Source organism: Emydura macquarii, unplaced genomic scaffold (genome assembly GCF_026122565.2).
Source record: "Emydura macquarii macquarii isolate MOO-44397 ecotype Brisbane River unplaced genomic scaffold, CSIRO-AGI_Emac_v2 contig_2422, whole genome shotgun sequence".
NCBI lineage: Eukaryota > Metazoa > Chordata > Testudines > Chelidae > Emydura > Emydura macquarii.
Window position 1 is genome coordinate 15,808,227 of NW_027132559.1, and position 14,396 is coordinate 15,822,622.

The 14,396-nt window shown below is 39.7% G+C and overlaps 1 protein-coding gene across 6 annotated transcripts in view; it reads left to right on the forward strand.

Moving 5' to 3' along the window:
- Positions 1 to 14,396, forward strand: part of TRIL (TLR4 interactor with leucine rich repeats) — a 102,783-nt gene that overhangs the window by 3,524 nt on the left and 84,863 nt on the right. The window contains exon 2 of one of the 6 annotated variants that reach the window (XM_067561998.1): positions 155 to 2,014. The exons of the other annotated variants lie outside the window; for them this stretch is intronic. The gene's annotated coding sequence lies outside the window, so the exon portion shown is untranslated. Of the gene's footprint in view, positions 1 to 154; positions 2,015 to 14,396 lie in introns of those variants that run through there. 6 annotated transcript variants of the gene reach the window in all.

A 14,396-nucleotide genomic window follows, 5' to 3' on the forward strand; every position in this document is an offset into this window, starting at 1 on the left:
TCCCTTGAAGAGAAAAAAAAATCACTAAGGAAATAACTCTGCATTTTAAAATAATTGCTGTCAAGAAGAGCAAAAGGGTGTGGGAGCTAATGCATGTAGCAGCAGGTGGTGAATCCATCCTCCCAGCCATCAGTTTATGTACTGTATCTTTCAGGATAACCTTGCACTGTGTTTGAGAAGATCAGGTTTACTTTTGACTGGTCCAACAACTAACACAAATCACTGATATGATACAAGAAGTATGTCTGAATTTTATTGAACACTGACTTTTTAAACCCCTCATCACTTCCTAAGCATTGGTAGAATAAGACTTTTAGGAACCGCATCAGTACTGAATTCTGCAACATGCAAGTAATCTGAACATGGAGAGTTTGAATGATGTGGCTGTTTTAACTCAAATGGAATGCAAGACAATTGTGTGAGTGTGGTTTTTATACCTTTTTAAATAAAAAACAATAATGCAACTGATTTTAGTCTTGCAGGAATATATTGCTGATGCCACTAGGGAAAACTAACACAAGTTTTGTAACATGTTTACAGGAAATTATTTCAAAATTGTGTTTTTAAATAAATACTGTTTGGTACTTCTATACTTTAATGTGTGTTTTTAGTTGTCTGGGTACATGGTTGGTCAGTGGATCACTGGCCTTCAAATAATCCATCTTTGTAGCTGCCTCACTGGATACTAAGGTGAATTATTGATTGATAGGTAGCATAGATGCCTTCCTTCTTTAACAATAATAGGTGGAGGATATTTCAGAAATGTGAAACTTATGCCAATAAGTAATTTTCTCTTAGTTTAACTGTACAAAAATTAGTTTTATATCTACTTGTACCTCACTGTGAAATCATTACTTTTTGTATGTTAATCTATGTTTCCCAGTGTTTTTGCTCAGCTAATTGAGTAATGATAAAGTTAAACCTTTATCTTGATTTAATCTCTTGCAGTAGTTTATTACTTTTATTTGAATGAATTTTTGTTTTCTGAGCAGTGTTAGTCATTTTATGACCAGCTGCTCTCTGCTTTCTGGGAGTTCTATTTCCCTAAATATTTACAGAAATGTGCTTCTGCCACTATTTAATATGGTGGTTTAGTTTACGTTAATTCTTTTTGCATGGTCTAGAAATGAGCTAATTAAAAAGGTCCAAACTGTGGTTACAGTTATATGCAAATATTTTAGAAGGAGTTCAGTATGTTCCTGAGACCATTGATGTTACTTCTGCTCCTATTCATTTTACATAGAGTCTTAAATGAACTCTTGAGGAACTGAATGGCTCAGGAGTTTGGTGATAGAATATGAAGACATCAAGCTGTATGGTTTACATTTTACCTTAGTTCGTGCTGAGCAGAAAGTTTTGTTTATGGCCTCATGGTTGTTCAGTAGCCTAAATGAAGTGATGTGGTGATGTCTGTTTGCTTTTTAACAAACAAGTATTTACAAAAGACACCATAGTAACTGATACCTTTGTTTAGAGTCCAATGACTGAATGGAAATGGTTTTTCATTTAGAGTCCAAATGAAGTTGGAGTGTTGGGAGAATTGCCTTAACTCTTACCTGTTATGTGCAGAGAGGATTTCAAAGTGCAATTTTGATCCTGTCAAAGTCAATAGGAATTTTTCTGTTGATTTCAGTGGGGTCAGGATTTCACACTCAGTCTGAAGTTTTGTGGGGCTGCATCTTTTATGAAGACCGGGGGCTAAATCTTGTAGTCCATATGCAGGAAAATGTTCACTTAAGTTCTGTAAGATGCAGGACTGAATGGAATTGGATTGAAGGAATGCAGGATCAGTCCTTAAATTGAGTTAATTTTTTAAGTGTCTTAAACTCTTGTCTCTCTCAAACATCTATATAACTATGGGTTCCATGTGATTATCAGTGGACAACACCACTGTTATTGCTAGAAATTAATGGGGATCAGTGAATACCATTAAACTGTATATACACTTATTTTAGCTCTTATCACTGGATATTCTTCGAATAGGAGATGCATACATGCTGTACACTGTTATGATAAGTTATGTCAATAAACCCATTTGCTAAAAGAAAGTGTCTCCAGATTGATTTTAAAATGATACAGTATAAAATACAGTTTGGTTTCATTAGTTGTAACTACTTTTATATTACCCAAGGCTGCACTCTCTTAAATCAGTCTCTTCATTCCTGTCATGTTTTCTCAACATATTTTTCCAATATACCATACATTTGTTTTGGTTATAGTATGTTGGGTTAGTCTAGGATGACTTTGGCTTAAAGCAAAATATTTTAATATCTGTAAAGAAATATTTTATGTATGCCAAGGGATGCAAGTACTGAAAATTACACTGGTTAGAGGTTTTCTTGGGTATAGGCCAATAACGTATTATCAGATCAGTGTACCAGTGGTCATCTCTAAGGTTGATATCTCATGAACCATTAGAGCTAACAACAAATACTTTATACTATTGGGGAAATATGGGTCCCAGGTTCACAGTGGTAGAAGTTGTTTGTGTATATGACTGGCTGGCTGATCCTATTGGACTGTAAAATACATGTCATTCCAATTTGTTTATTCTTTTCTTCTTGAATTCTGATAATGGCCCTTCCCAAAGAATTTCTAGAGATAATAATGACTGGTTCATACCTTCTAAAATTCTAGGTTTGTATAAATCTGTATTAATTAGTCTTTAATTCTGGCAGTTCACGTCATTGGTAAAAAGGCAAGATAATTATCAGAATGATATGGGTGATTTTTAAAGTCTAATGTTTCTTAACTTTGGGCTGGAAACAGTTTAGCAGACCCCTACAAATTTTTTCAGGACCAGTAAACATTTTTGTGCTGTGGGCCTGAACTAACAACTGGGGAGGAAAGTCAGTTCCTGAATTATGAGAATGTTATTATATAGTTCTTGTTTTACCAGCCAAATAATAGCATTTACATCTGCCTTTTTCTCCCACTGCAGTTCTACTCTAAAAACTGAGTATGTAAAATAGAACATGCTAACTGAATTGATCTGTTCTCAGTCTGTATTTAGAGTCATCATTTAGAGCTTCTTTTAGTGACAAAAATAAATTTTGATTGACCTTTACTCCCTCTGAGTTTTGCTGCTTTTCACCCTGCAAGAACCCAGAATCTAGATATTAGTCCTACTTGCATATAAATCATCAGAATTGTGTACAGTGTTCTAACTACAGGTGAAATCAGTTACCCCTATGCAAAGTCATCGACTACAACAAGTGTTGCAAATGCATCATGGAGGGCACTGTCTGAAGGGATAGATTTGTACAGGTGTACCAGAGAGCCTGATTTGGCCTGTAGTACCAATATTACAGGAAAAACTACAATGCAGCTTGACTTTTGGAGCCTGGATTGAGTTTCCAGGGCTGTTAGGAAATAACGCTTTTACTTGTATAGTGAGGTCAGTGTGATATGGAAATTGAGACACTAGACATGGAATCCCACAATGCCATTTGTAGTGTGACTTTGGAGTAGAAACAGAGTTTAAAAAAGCCCAATAAATAAACCCAAGATTTCTCTCTCTAAATCATATCATTTGCAGTTTCATCAGCATACCTTTTAAAATTATCAAAATCAGATGAATGTTGAATACAGTAGGTGCAATGGGTCAGAATCAGCATGTTAGTAGGGTTAATATGTACAGTCAGATTTACCCTTTAGATTACAGTAGGTGCACTCAGAATATTTCACACGTTCATTGCGTTTGCAACAAATGTAATGGGTGAATAGACAGGTAGGAGGAAAGCTATCCAGTATAGCTGTTCAAACATGTAGCTCCACACAAAATTCAGGGTTTGTCTGCACGGTGGATGTAGGCTTATTTTGTATCGTAAATGGAGCTGCTGGAAAATTGTGTTCTGCTAAATTGGCAAACAGTATAACATCCAACTCTTGGACAAAAATGCATCAACACACATTAACATTTATTCTTCATTTGGACATCTCTTTTGAGAAGAGTTGCTACAGATGAAATGGTGATCTTACATTTATTCACTTGATATACAAATTAAAGGCCCCATTCTGCATACTTTTTGGAATGCTGGGATTATTTTTCTTGTACCCTAAATATAACATAGTTTTGGCAGTCTGTCCATAGATACAATTGTTTTTTTACTGCTGTTTGTTTTTTCTAGAATGTTGATTTTTCTCAGGCATGTACATTAATTCCCATAGAAGAAAAATGAGTTGTCTTTGAAATGCTAACATTTATCGTTGTGTAATTGTCCATAAATTTATTGCTATAATTGCCCCTTGAGATCTTTTATCAAAACAAATCTGTGTGTCATTTGTATTTACAAAAATACTATAAAGAAGTTCAGAATGTGATTGGTGCAGTGTGAATAAATTACCATTAGAAGAAAGCTGCCTTCTTAAAATACGTAAAGATGTTAACAAACTTTTTGATAAAGTAGCTTTTGGAGTGAATTGGTGAAAATATCCAATGTGATATGCATTCCACAGGCGCAGGCACTGATAGCATAGTAACTGGTAATAGAATTGGCTAATATAGGTGCAGTAAGTTTATGGGGTAGAAATAAGATATTAATCCTGTTTTTTCCATTGTAATGTATATTTGGTTCTTTTACTTTAATCAGCTTCGATATATTTTAATGAGAACTAATGGCTTGCCTACAAATAAAACCACTATATGTTGGTTGGTAAATTACCCTTATTAACAGTTCCTAAGATTGTCACTTTTTCATTCCACAATCCAACTCAAAATGCTTCCCGGTATAATAGTCCTATAATTTGCACAATTTATAGTGCTCCTAGGCACCAAATAAGTATGTAAAACATTGTTAGTTACTTTACCTAAGATCTATTCCTACTGGAATATGTTTGTGCAAAAATAAGTTATTTTTCCCTTCCCTCATTCTTTAGAGATGCATCCACCTAGAGGCATGTAGGCCTTTGTACCCATGCAGTCCCACAAAATCATTGGGACTCCACCCGGGTGCAGGAGTTCATGTGGGCAGATCACCTTGCAGGAGTTGAGGCTTTTATAAATATAACCGCTTAGTGGTGCTGTGAGAGGGAAGTTTGTTTACTTATTAAAAAAATGACTTGTGAGGGGACCAATTAAATGGTTGTGTGTGTTGGAGGGGACAGACACATTTTTGCCCTCTCTCTCTGGATAACTTCTAACTAGTGTGAAGAGGAATTTCATGGCATAAGAGTATAGTATAGCTCCAAATCTTTATTTGAGAATGGAAACTTTAAAGATTTGATTATGGCCGCTGAATTCTTCATTTTGTTAAAAGACAATGGGTGAAATCTTGGCCCCAGTGAAGTTGATGACAAACCTCCTTTTGACTCAGTATGTCTAATAAGCTCCCAATATGTTGTCCCATTGTCTGTCTGTTCATTTAGTTGTGATTGTTGAGCAATCATTTAGATACTAAACAAAGGGATAGTCTAAGTATAGACTTTGCACTGTAGACTATTTAGATAATAAGACACATGGATGGTTTTGTGAAATAAATATTTCAAGTGTTATATGTAAGGAATGAGATGAAGCTGAGTGCCTACTAAGTGCATTCTCTTGTGCCAGTACATGCAGACAGAAAATACTATGCCCTGGTTGGCTGAAAAACAAAAGCATTACGTGTTTATCTCCTCAGCAGTCCTATTGAGAGGTGGTACAATGTTAACAAATCACATTGCCTATGGATATGCATGCATCCTCTTTTGCCGGCAGCAAAGTTTTGTGAAACCATTATATAACTTTTTTCCTCGATGTCCAGCTCCCTTTAGTTTACATGGAAAAGCTGTTGAACTTTTAAATTCATGGCTATAGTGGGAGATATTTCCAAATAGTTGCTGTGAAGGCATTCAAAATTGATGTAAGTGGTATTAACGTCTGATATGATTGAAGATCAAGCTTTAACTACTTTTTACCTTGGTCAATACTTTCCTCTAGAATAAATAGATGTTATTCATTATTCAATACATGTCCAGATGTGCTTAATATTAAATGGTTTGAGTGAGTGAACAATCTTAGTGGCTGATGTCAAGCATATATATCACTGTTACCAGGAGAGTCAGAAACCATTAGTTTTATTGCTTCTTCATATGAATATACCCAGAAAAGGCATTATAGGAGGAAAAACTATTATATTTTGTCCTACTTGTTTGTTTATAATTGAGGAATATCATGGTATATGCCATATTGCAATACAAGGACCTACATCTCAAGTAAATATATTACATTACAAGGCACAAAGGTTTTGACTATGAGAGAACTTGGAATATTGCTGAAGAAAACGGGGCATCTGTCCTAGTAATCACTTACTCTGTAAGGGCCTGATCGTGTTTCCATTGAAGTAACTGGGAGTTTTGCCAATGGAAATAGTATCAGACCCAAAGTAATGTTTGATTTTGAAGGGGGGGAAAAATATGAGGATGAATAAATTATGGGTCCCTTGTGCTTGCTCTCCCTAGCATTTAGTTCTGCTGTGCACTTCACTGGTGTATGTATCAATGACCACACACACACTGAGAGAACTCTTGTCTTTTTTCACATGAAATGGGTGTGAAAAGTGGCAGAAGAAATTAGTGGTTAAATATATTTAATTTGTCTTTTACAGCAGGTTGTCTCTTCCTGGCTCTCCCCTGGGCACTTAGTAATGTCCTAAAATTTGGCCTTGGGCACCTATTATCAAGACCTCCTAGAAGATTCCATGGCCATGGAATTATTTTGCAGAATGTATTCCTTGCCACAGAATTGTGCTTCAGAATCTGAGCTTTCATTTAAAAAGAAAAGTCAGGCCTCAAGTTTGCAAAGATCAGCTTGAAAATGTGAACCAAGTGCAAACTGATACAGTAACATCGTTTGCAAAGAGTCTAAAACAGTAGTTAAGATGTGTGAATTTTCCCATTCATCATAATAGGGTGTTAATTCTGAAACCTAAAGATGGCAACGTAAAGCCAAACATTAACCATTTCATTGCTGATAACTATAGGCGAAATATCCAGCTAAAGTGCTTACCCCACAAACACTGCATTGTGTGCCTCCCTACATATTGAAAAGACTGACATATGCCTTTCTCAGCTGTTAAAACCTCCTACTTCTATCCCTGACAGCTTCCATAATGCAGTTTGGCATTATCAACACCAAAATCTGCAGCCTGTTGAAAATGTGTGAACAGCATAAAATGAACACAGAGGCTATTTACTGACTGAATTCAATATTAGAATGAATAGTGCAATAACACTCCTCTCTTTATTTGTAATTTATATAAACCTGCCATAGAATTTCTGCCAGTCTGTTGCAGAATTCAGGTGAAGCTTGCCATGGCATACGTTGGGCCTTGCTTTTAATTGGCCCAGTAGTGCTGATGCCACCATCTCCTCTCAACATGAGCTACTTCACCAATCCATATTTAGCCTCCTCTTACATGAGTGCAGATTAGTGATGTTCTGTTTGATGCAGTATACTTGATTGGTTGGTTTGTTGTTGTGCTTTATTCATCTGCTTACTAAACTACAATAATTGATCATCTGCAGTGGGTTTCCTCATCTGTTCAGATACAAAGGAACTCTACTGTATCTACAGGCTTGAAATGGAACATTGTATGGGTTGGGGAAATAGAGTTGGAAGCCAGTGGAGGAAACGTCTTTTATTCTGTTTTAATTAAAAAGTTGATTGCAGTTGCAAATAGCTAGTGTTCTCAACAGGAGAAGGTTCGGACAAATTAATTTAATTACTTTGTGTTAAATCTGGGATTTCACACCAGCCAGGTCATTTTATTCTGGAATAATTTGTCATTGGAATGATTCTCCACTTCTGCATGGCTCCTTTTTACACTTTAGTTGTATAATGAGAATGTAAAGCATCCAGTCTCCCCACTATGGAGTATCCCAGGGTAGGTGCTTTTATGCCCATGGCTGGACAGCTTCCCATGATATGGAGAGGTACAAAGGTGGCATAAGGCCAAAGTTACCCCTCCCTTCCCTTCTTGCATCATATGGAGCCCAGAGGCAATAGAGAATCAGGGCCAGTATCTCTTCATTTAGATGAGTCTCACTTGTCATGTAATATAAACACATTGCAGATTTTTGATTTGAGGGAGGAGAAAGGAAGGTTAAAGAGCAGTGGCGTACTGTGGGTTTCTGGTGCCCGGGGGCCAAGCCTGCATTTGGCCCCTCCCCCCAGGGCTCACGCAACCCCCTGCGCTGAGCCGGAGGGGTCCCCAGCTCCCATAGGACAGCACCGCCCCCCCAACTGCCCCGGGGAGTGTCTATACCTGCAGGGGGTGGGGGGAACACACCACTTACCTCCTCCTGCGCACTGCTGCCGCCCCCCGCGCTTACCCGCCATGCGGCACGCACCTAGTCCAGCCCGGCACTGACTCGGATGGGGCAGCCTCACTCCCGGCCTGGGCGGGGCGACACCAGGCCAGTGCCCGTGGGTCTGGTTCCCCTCCCCCCTCGGTATGCCCCTGTTAAAGAGTCAGAGAGTTATAGACTTTAAGGCCAGAAGGGACTCCAAATCATCTAATCTGACCTGTATATCATAGGTCAGTGTCTCAGCCAGCACCTGCACATGAAGCCCAACAGTCAAAATTAGGCTGAAGTATTAGAGCCCACAGGAGAGAATAGGAGGGACCAGGATGCACCCATGCCCAAGGCCCCTGCAGTGGCAGGGAATTGATTAAGTGAGACATACTCAGGTATCCCAGCAAGTGACTCACACGTCATGCTGCAGAGGAAGATGAAAAAAACCCCAAGGTCACTGCCGGTCAGATCTGGGAGAAAATTCCTTCTTGATCCCACATATGGTGATCAGTTAGACCCTGAGTATGGGAGCAAGAACCAACCAGCAAAGCACATAAGAGAGCAGCTTTCAGAAACTGGTAGTTCTGGAAAAATACGTACTTTTCCTCCCAAGTCGCGTTAACTTCAAATAAACAGATTGCTGAGTCACCACAGGATGAACTAGCCGATGGTTCACTGAAAGCCACTAACAGCCACTGGCAATGTCTTAAAACATGTGGTACAGGGCAAGTTTTATTCAGTTAAAATATTTGTTTATGGTTTGTTAGCACTGAAAACTTTTTGTAGTTTGAAAATGATGAATTCCAAAGTGATGGTTCGTAATGAGGCCGACCTAATTTTTGGGTTCTGGATGTGTTTTGTGTTTAGCCTTGTGCTTGTAAATGCCTCTGAGACATCCATGTGTTTCAGCTGGTCTATATGGCTTGGTATTCCTTATTCATAGAATCCTAGAAGATTAGGGTTGGAAAGGTCCTCCAGAAGTCATCTAGTCCAACCCCCATTATAATCTGTTGTCGATGTAACAGATAAAAATTGTCTCCCCCATTCACATTAGCAGGATACAATTTGAAACACTCCTGTCAATCTCACCTCCAGCTTTTTTTTTTTTTTTTTTTTTAATTTAAGCCAATTCTCTTGTACGAGGGCAAAAAAAAGGCATTTTAACCTGCTTGCTTCTTGACTCCTTTGTATGTGGGTGTTTTTGGAATGGGATAGTTGATGGGTCAATTCATTTAAACATAAATAGTCTTTCACACGGTAGAAGTCTGTGCCAGGCCATGAAAGATTGCATGACATAGAAGCAGGGCTTAAAGGTTGTTTTTACTATTTTTGTTTTTCAGGGTATTCTTTGGCTCCCCCACCCCATTTTATTTTCTCTCTCTACCTCCATCCAAAAGACTTGTCAGAATTTCATATGTAGACCTAAATAAGGGCCAGTTATGTCAAACACCCCCTGAAGTCATTGGAGTAGTGAGGGCTTAGAACCTCTGAAAATCAAACCCCTTATTTAGAAGCCAAAATATGGATTTATGACCTCATTTGAAGCATCCAAGTTTAAACATTTGGCCCCTGAATTTCCAGAGATCTTTCAGATGAAGGTTGAATACATGCAGGTTCTTCCTGTCAGTTTCCTAGCTTGTTCAGAGGAGGGCTCTCCAGAGCGGTGGGAGGCGCTAATCACTCCTCACAACATATTTTAATGCTCAACTTGCCAGCCACTCATTGTTTTCTGTTTAAATTTCAGTGGGGAATCATCCTCCACATATAATGCTATAAGCACAATTTTATTAACATTGAAGTAAAGTTGTCAGATAAAACTTGATCTCAAACTTAGGTTGCAAGTCGTGGCTGAAAGATGTTTCCTGCTGTTTAGAAAAACTTACGTTAATTGATGATCTATTAATGATCTAAAATTGTGTATTTTTATTCAGATTAAATCTGCATCTACATATGGTCAAAGCTCAGAGATAAATGTTGGTTTTTCCAAGCTGTGGGTGGAGATGTGTGGGCTAATGATTGGAATAGATGGGCTGTAGTTCAACTACTTATTTTGTTTATTTTATGGCTTCTTTTGGGGGGATATGTAGCTTAGCAACCTTAACTCAGAGTTAACAAACATTTTGTGTGGGGGATTTCCTAGTTAGTTTTTAAGAAGTGTGCATAAACATTAATAATTATTCACCTGGATAGCAGTCCACTTTGATATGTATATTCTCCAGTAATGGGTGAAAGGCTAGCTGCAACTCTATACCCCCTTACCGGCCCCTCTGAGTGCATTCCCCCAGGTGTCAAGCTGCTCTTCCGGAGTGAAATTTTGCATTCTCCCTCTCTTAGACCATGCCCTGGGCTACAGTACCCTATGTGTCAACCGTGCCCACCCAGCAGATCCAACTGCATTTGGACGTCTGTGGTTCTTCCCATCAGGAATCTCTGAACAGCGGTGTACATCGTGACCAGACAGTCTTCTTAAGACCCTAGAATTAGTTATTTTTCAGTAGGAACAAAACATAGGAGGCAAATTATTTTAAAACAAGTAGCCTACACACGTCTATCTTATCTAAGGTACCATACCCTGATGGTAATCTAGGCAGACCTAACTTACTCAGACATCCCCAGTGTGGACTGGTGTCTAATCTAGTTCCCCCAAACAGCTAGCAACTCTCTCAACAGAGGTCCCTTTAAATCTTGCCAGAGTTCTTTTGTTCTGTTTGTGGGCCTTTTCCTGTGCATGTCAAAACCAGTTTTATAGATTGTCTGGAGATGGAGACAAAATCATCAGAGCAAAAGCTAATCATTCTGGCGCTGTCCTTGTTTGCTGAGAGGCATCTATCTTGAGACATTCTTTTCCTTCCTGCTTCTTTTCCAGACTGCTCCCTATGGATCTAAGCTAATATATTCACACAGTAAACATCCCAATAACCAGGCCAATGTACGTTATTCATAAATCATTGCAGAGTGGCTCGAGATCCATTGCACCCTGTCACGAAGATCTCATGTCTACCATCGCATTCAACACAAGCCTGTTTCCCTTCCTGGCCCCCTGCAGAGCTGCATTCCTCCTCCACAGAGCTCCATTTCTCCTCCTTGCAACATTCTGTCCCTTTGTGCACGGCCGGATTACCCCGTTCCCCTGCACCCCAATTCTATTTTTGATCCAGAGCACGTTCCTTGCCATGCCCCCTACTTTCCTACCACATTCAGCTTTTAAACACTTACTCTAACTGTACAGCTGTTTTATGCCTCTCTTTAGGAAAATGCTGTCACAGCCTTAAAAATTATCTTTGAAGGCAAGAATTACAATATACAATTTTACTTTATTAACTATAATGCCAAAACACACAATTTTTATCCTTCTCTGTTAACCACTAAAAGGAAACTCTGTATGTGAATTGAAGACAAGAATAGAGCAGAGGGGATCCTCTCTGGATAGTGCTAACGCATCTCTTCCATAGATGACTTTGTCCTTGATTCATAAAGATGTATTTCCGAAAAGCAAATATTTTCATCTGAAATAAGCCAAATTACATGTATTTTGCCCAGAAAGGGAACTCCCAAACTGCTCAAAGAAGACTTTATTGCCCACCAACTCATAATTACTTAAACTTGTATATCACTGAGTAAAAAAGACTGTTTTGGAGAACGGGCAGCTGTAATGTAGTGGAGACTGTTTATATTATCAAATAAATTACACTGGAAGAGTGGGACAGACTTAAAAACATGATGTAACTGTTTATACGCCAAATTAAATTGTTACTTTTAGAAATTTAGTTAATCAGCATAACTAACACAACATTGGGCCAAATTAATCCCTGGGGTAGTGCTTTTGACTTAAAAAACAAACTAACTTTCCCTAATTTCAGTGGAATTATATCTGGATTGAGTCTAACCCATTCGTTCTAATTTCCTGCTTTATTTACAAAGTACTATGTGTTAGGAAGGAATGATAGCCCACTCAAAAAGGGAAAACATTTAAACAGACCAGTTATTGGTTTCTTTCCTGTAGCTGAGAGGATATGCTTTCATTATTTTTGACACACTGTGAAATTAATCAGTCTGTGGAAAAATACTCCTCTCTGATTCAGCTAGGTCTAGTGTACATCTTGGATTATCACATGGAAAACAAGGCTACCAAAAGGAAACATCTGTTTGCATCCCCGTGAACTAACATTTCAGTAATTTTAGCAAACATACATACTTCTCAGAGTTGTTTACAGAGTTCAGAGCTAGAGTTAATAGCAAAAGGACACTGGAGGTGATCCTTTTGTATTGGATGAAACAAAATGGGAAACACTTGACAATCACACTTCCTTCATTAGGCCATAGGAAACGGTAAAGTAGAGCAGAGTTCTGGCAGAAACATGTTGATTCAATATAATTAACTTTAGCGGAATCCAGCAATCAAAGGAGAACTAACTGTGTGGAAAAACCCCAGGTATCCCTCTAAGTTCATATGTCTCTTAATAGCATCTTTGTTAGATTACCGTGACAAAAGGCAACCTGCCAGTCAAAGGTTGAGAAGGGAAAACAAATGGTTAGTAACTAATACAAGGGAAGTGCTTGTTTCTCTATTTTCATGTTAATTTTCCACATTGCTGCTCAGCAAGAAAATGTGACCACGTTTTTGCATTTGTGTTCATGGCGGGTGTTAACTTGTGTGTGCTTGTCCTTCGTAGAGACTCATTATTTCAGGAATACAGTATGTTGGCTGAAGAGTTTACTGTGTTGGGTTAATTTTGTGGCTTCCTCTGCAGAGCTGCCTTGTGGAGGCTTGGTGCGTGCAGAAAGTGAGACTGCACTGTTGCCAGTATTTGCAGCCCCCGCTGATGGGCCAGCTGGTGAAGGTCACGAATCCATGTTCTGCTTGTTTGGGTCTGTGTTTGGCAGAGTGTTGATTACAGCAGTGCTCCCAGCTACTGGGCCCCCACATGGGGCGGGGGGAAGGGTATGCTTTACCGGGGCCCTGAGGCCCTGCGGGGCCCGGCCCAGGCTGCAACTCCCCATGGGTATGTGTGTGGGAGTGGGCTCATGTTACAAGTTTGTACTGGGCCCGAAAAAATTATGCTTGGGCCCTGCCCAGCTGTATTAGACAAAGTGTGGAGCAGTGAGAAAATGCCCCCAGTCGTATGGAAGCTGCTGCTGAGTCTCCCTCACGGGAAAAAGGGAGGTAAGAAGATGGCCCTATCATCTCACAGGGCCTCTGGCAAACCCAGTCCACTAGGGGAAGGAAGGAGGAAGAGAGGATGTGATCTCATCGCACTCTCTTGAAGAGGATAGAAAGGTGACTATTATTCAACAGGCCCACAAAGCCAGGGTGCAGGCCATGGTAATTATGAAAGGCTGGGATTGCTAGCCTAATCCTGGCAGAGCAGTAGCCAGAAGAGGAGAGGGAAGGCAAAGGAACCCTGAAGAACAGATGGTTTGCTGGCCTATGTGGATGGGCAGCAAGTCATGAGAGGAACTGTAGCTTTAAGAAAGACCACGCACAGCAGAGAAGTGTTCTAGCCAGTGAGTGGGAAGAATGAGAGGAAGGCCTGGAGGAGAAACTGCAGAGCAGCAAAGGCTCTGTGAAAAGAGTGATTGCAGCATGGTGGAAGTGCTGTAATCCTTTGATTGGGTAAAGAAAATGTTTAGACAGAGGTGCTCATTGGGCTGTTCTGGCCTGCTGAATTGTTCCTCCCTTCTCCTTCCTGGCGGCTGGTGAGTGTGTATCTTTTCTTTCTCTCCCAAGAGGAAGGAATAAGAGCATTTCATCTCTCTCCCTTCATCCCTGCACCTGTAGGTTGGGTTGCCAGAAGCATGGTGGGAGATTGTTGCTTTTCCTTTTCCCTCCAACTTGGAGGACATGTCCGTGCCACTGCTTCACCTGCTCAGCAGATTTTCATGATAGTGGTAAAAATGTGTTTATGCAACCAGTTTATGCAAGTGCTTAGACTGTTGCGAGCATGGGTGCAGCTGTAGTGTAGACACACCCATAGCACAACTTCCTCCCTTGCTCCAGCCTTTGCAGACGAGCACTCGTGTTGGTTTTGGGATTGGTCATTCTGCCCTCAGGATACCTCAGAGCATCCCTTTGGTCATCAGGTTATGAACAACCTGGTTTTTAGAGGAGTTGTTGCTGGCAG